We start from the raw sequence: 5,196 nt of genomic DNA, 5'->3' as shown, positions 1-5,196 counted from the left end.
TTCTTTCTTTCTTTCTTCTTTCTTTCTTTCTTTCTTTCTTCTTTCGCCCTTCCTTTATTTGGTAAAGGGTTAGGTTTAGGTTAGTGGTAGAGGTTTAGGTTAGTGGTTTGGTAAAGGGTTAGGTTTAGGTTAGTGGTAGGTTTTGGCTATGACTAGTGGTAGAGGTTTAGGTTAGAGGTTTGGTAAAGGGTTAGGTTTAGGTTAGTGGTAGGTTTTGGCTATGACTAGAATAAATGTTACGGTGATGTTAGGTATAAGTCAGAATTAGGGATAGGGTTAGGTTTGAGGTTAGGTATAGTGTTTGGCTTAGATTATGATTAGGTATACATTGTGCTTAGGGTTAACTTTAGGTTTAGGGTTGATGTTAGGTTATAGTGAAAATTACAGTTAAGGTTATGGGGAGGTTTTGTTATAGTGTTAGGTTTAGGACCAGGATTAATGTTATGTTTGAGGTAATCCATTTAGAGTGATTATTGACAGGTATATAGTTATTGCTATTGTATCATTCATATATATGATCTCCCCCACCTCACTTCTTAAAATATTCCCTTTAACATGTCTTATAATACTGTTCTGGTGGTGATGAACTCCTTTAGTGTTTTTTTTTTTGTTTTGTTTTTGTTTTTGTTTTTTGAGGAGAAGGTGGGGTCTGGGAAGTTCTTTATCTGTATTTTGATCTTAAATGATAGCTTTGCTGAGTAGAGTATTCTTGGTTGTAGGTTGACCAAGGGTATCTTTTAAATTTTAGAGTTCCTGTCTCAAATAAGTGACAAAGAGCTAGTAAGTAAGAGAATTGCTATCTCAGTGGTTGTCAAGCAATTAAACCAGAATCTCTGGGGGTGTGATGTGGGCATTAGTATTTTTTAAAGTCCCCCTTGGAAATGCAGAAATCTCCTGAGTCAGGTAGATTCATGCAGATTCTACTGAACCAGACATCCTGAATCAGATTCTGCACATTGGAAAAATCTCTCAGGTGATTTATACGTACATTAAAGTTTGAGAAGCATTGGCCTACATCACTGTTATAAGAAACATCCCCAAGTTAGCAAGCCAGATTGATAGCTGTCAGTGTTTCTAGCAAGAGCAGATATAGCCATATGTTGGTTCACAAACGGGTACCCCATATATGTAGAGGCAAGGAGAGACCGGAGAAAGGGGAAGATCACTCCAGATTGGTAGGTATCAGGTTTAATAAGCAAAGGAACTTATATATCAGGATTGTGTTGGGTGTCCACAAGATGGATATATCTCTGCCCCTGCCCCCCAGATTCTTAAAAGTTTATACAGAGGCCTTAACTGGGTTCAGCCACGTATTCAGTCCAGATGGTCTCAGCAACACCTTACTCTCTCAGGGCTATGTCCTTGAAAAGGCTCCCACTGTGGGAATGATGGGCAGAGCTCACATTCCAAGGATAGGGGAGACAGGTGAGGAACCTCCAATTGCCTGACTCTAGCTTGCAGGTCAACCAGCAGTCACTTCCTCTCAGTGACCTCCTCCAACACTGTGGGCTCTGTTGTCGGGAAGTCCTGGCTTTGTTCCCCTATGTGACTTTGGGTAAGTCTCTTTAAGCTCCAGTTTGATCATCTGTGTGATAATACTAACAATAGCACCCACCTCCATAGAGTGGTTGTGAAATTTTATTTAAAAAGTACATGGAAAGTGTCTAAGCCAATGCCAGATGCATTGTAAGCAAACCATATATTTTGGTAGTTAACACTAATATTCATAATAAAGTTGTACTCTTCAGAGACCTCTACAATTGCTCAGATGTCTAAATGCAGATGATAATGCTTTTTTATTTATTTTTGTCTTTAAAAATATATTTTTATTGATTTCAGAGATGAATGGAGAGAGAGAGAAAGACGGAAACATCAATGATGAGAGAGAATCATTAATTGGCTGCCGTCTGCACACCCCACACTGGGAATAGAGCCCACACCTCGGCATGTGCACTGACCGGGAATCGAAATGTGACCTCCTGATTCATAGGTCAAAACTCACCACTGAGTCATGCCGGCCAGCCAATAATTCTATTTTTTTTAAAAGTATCTATATACCCAAAAGGTCAAGTGAAGCTCTCATGGAAGTCAGGCCTCATGACTGTCCTTGCACTTTCAGCCCACACTTGATCCCATTCATCAGTTACAGGAGGGACAACAGGAAGGTTAATGGATGCCTAGAAAAACAGTTCAGTGATGAGCTCAACCAGAATGCCTCTCCTAGCTCCTGTGTCTGGGTGACTTCAGCTTAATTTTCTTTGGAAGCCACCACCATTGTGTGTAAAAGGTCTCACAAAAGCCAGCTTCCATGTGGGGCTAACTCTGTTCACCTAAATTTGGCCTGATTTAGAAAGCTTTCTTGGGCTCTTTCCCACTAAATCCAAACAGGAACAGGAGATTTTTATTAAAATGACTTGGGCTGCGCCTGCTCTGTGCTCTGATCCCATTGAAGGGAGCCAAAAATGTCCCCTGGTGTCCATAGAAACATTGTTCTTATTTTTCAAAATTAATCCAGCTGAATTTGCAAGGCTGCGTCACCCATCAGAGCTACAGACGGCCAGGACAAAGAGCTGTTTTGATGTTCCCAGCTGGGAACTCTGCCCTCAGCAAATACAGTTGATATAAATAAATGGTCTCTTGCCTGCCTACATTCATGCCCATCTGTTTGGAGGGCACAGTGCCCAATCAAAAGTTGCCTAGATGCTCACCATGGGCACCGGTGCCAAGGAAGGATGATTTCATGGCAGCCTGCCTAATGCTGTGAGTGCCATCTTTTCAGTAGTGGGTTCCCACTGTGGACGGGAATGGGAGCCCTGGCACTGCGTGTTTCCTTACTGTTGATCACACCTGTTGACAAGGTGGTGCCAAACTAAAAGAAGAGGGAGAGATAAAAAACTGCTGTGTAGGAGTATCTTTGGGTTACCAGAACCTGGCAAGCCCACTAAGACAGATTCTATTTAAGTAGGGGAAAAAATCTCTATGTGTGTTGTGATGGAGCACAAGATAGGCAAGTCACACTTTAGTTGGCTTTCTCGCAGGGGCAGAGGGTATGCTGCTCCCAGCTGGCAGCTCTGCCCCTATTTAATATAGGAAATAGAATAGGACACTGATCTTTGATGACATCAGGGGTCCAATAAATCAGGGGGAATGAATCATGCTCAGCCCAGCCTAGTATCCCCTCGCTCTCAATTTTCACCCACCCACTGGCAACAATAAAGCCTGATGAGCACAAGTCACAGGAAGTAAAAACCCAGGAGCTGGTTTTATTTTCTGTTGGCTGAGCTTGAGAAAGAAAATGAAGCCAGTCAGGGGAAAGCATGATGTGAGGACATTTTCCTACTGATCCAGGTGTGTAAATTCCCCCTGAGTTTGTTGAGCACAATCAGAAATAAATTCACATATTTAGGTCACCAGAGGACAACAGAGGGGACCAGAGAGAATCCTTACAGAAAAAGTTAGGAAATTACTAACCCCAACATTTTCTATGGATCTCTAAAGGGCTAAAAGCAGTGATTCTCACAGGCACAGAATACCGTGGAGATGAGGAGTGAGCAATCTGTACTGATGAGACATTTGGGCATACTGCCTTGTCCTGTGGAAGGAAAATAGGTTGGAAAACTACTGGCTGAAGGAATCAAAGAAACATGCTTTATTTATGCCTAAAAAGGCATTTGTTAGTCCAAGGTCTGGTTCTGCTGCTAAATTTGTATTGTTTTATTTAACTTTGAACGTTCTATCAGACTTGTGGCTAAATCTTTGTTGTAGGTTTGACAAGGGTCCTCCCAAATGTCCATGTGCTAATTCCCCAAACCTAGGGATATGTTACTTTACAAAAGGGACCTTGCAGGTGTGATTCAGGTAAGCATTTTGAGATTGGGGAGGCAATCCTGGATTACCTGGTAGGGCCTAATGTAACCTCAAAGGTCCTTATTAGAGCTGAGCAGTGTGATGAGGGCAGTAGAGGCTGGTGATATGTGTTGAAGATGGAAAAGGGAGTTAAAAGCTGAAGAATACACATGGCCATCAGAAGTTGGAAAAGGCAAAGAAACCAGTTCTCTCCTTAGAGCTTCCAGAGAGAACCAGCCCAGTAGACACCTTGACTTTAGCTTAGTGAGACTGATTTTGAAGTTCTTAAGATTCCTTCAGGTTTATATAAGAATGAATGTGTTTTGTTTTAAGCCACTAAGTTTTATGCAATCTTTACAGCAGCTATAGGAAACTAGTACAATCCTTATCCGTATGTAGCAGACTCTGGGTAGCCCAAGAGGGGAGGACCCCAGACTACACAAAGTTCACCACACAATCCACTAGCTGCTCTGATTGAACCAATTGACTTAGTTGCTTTTCTTCCCAACAAACTGGCTTTTATTTTATTTTTTTACATACAAAAGACATGATAAAATCTGGTGTTTTTCTTTATTGACAGTGTGCCAACCTAAGTTCAAAAGAAACAGTTTCTTATTAGGTCTCAGATCATATCCTTGAACTTTCAACATTTGGCCTACCCAGGCCAAAATACCATCCAAATGAGTGTGAGGACAGGTAATGCCAGTTCTAAGTGCAAGCATGCAGTTTCCAAAGGCAGAAAATCATTACAGAGCAGCAGTTCAGATTTATTGATGTATTCCTACTATGTGCCAGGCACTGGGTATTCCATGTTTTACATTTGCAATATCTCCCCAAGTGGCACAGCGGGTTAACTGAGAAGTATCTGGGCACACATACAATGTGAAATTGTCATTATTGTTTGAAGTCAATACTGAACTGATTCCTCTCAGTAACTAACCTAACACTATAGGGAAGAGGCTGTCAGGGATGTTAGCAGTAGGTCCATATACCCATCCATCATTCCATCTCAGCAGCTGAATTGTTCTTTATTTGCCTGCCTCAATGGTCATGATTTTCAGAAAACAGACACCAGAAAAATATTCAGACTTTACCTGTGGTTCAATGATGTTTAGGCCAGGTTAAGTACCTTTTACTTACAGAGGGCCTCTTTTGCTTTCCTTTCTTCTCAGATGCAACATAACAATAAGCTTGTACAATAAGGATAAACAATCAACTTGAGCTCTCTGATGACCTAAGCTGTGTACTCCCAAGTGACAAGGATCCTACAAAAGGGTTTAGTAATTTAACTATTTTACTTTTTTGTTTTGTTTGTTAATTCTCACCAGAGGATAGACACACACACACACA

Source organism: Myotis davidii, unplaced genomic scaffold (genome assembly GCF_000327345.1).
Source record: "Myotis davidii unplaced genomic scaffold, ASM32734v1 scaffold267, whole genome shotgun sequence".
Lineage (NCBI taxonomy): Eukaryota > Metazoa > Chordata > Mammalia > Chiroptera > Vespertilionidae > Myotis > Myotis davidii.
Note: the sequence above shows the minus strand (reverse complement) of the source record.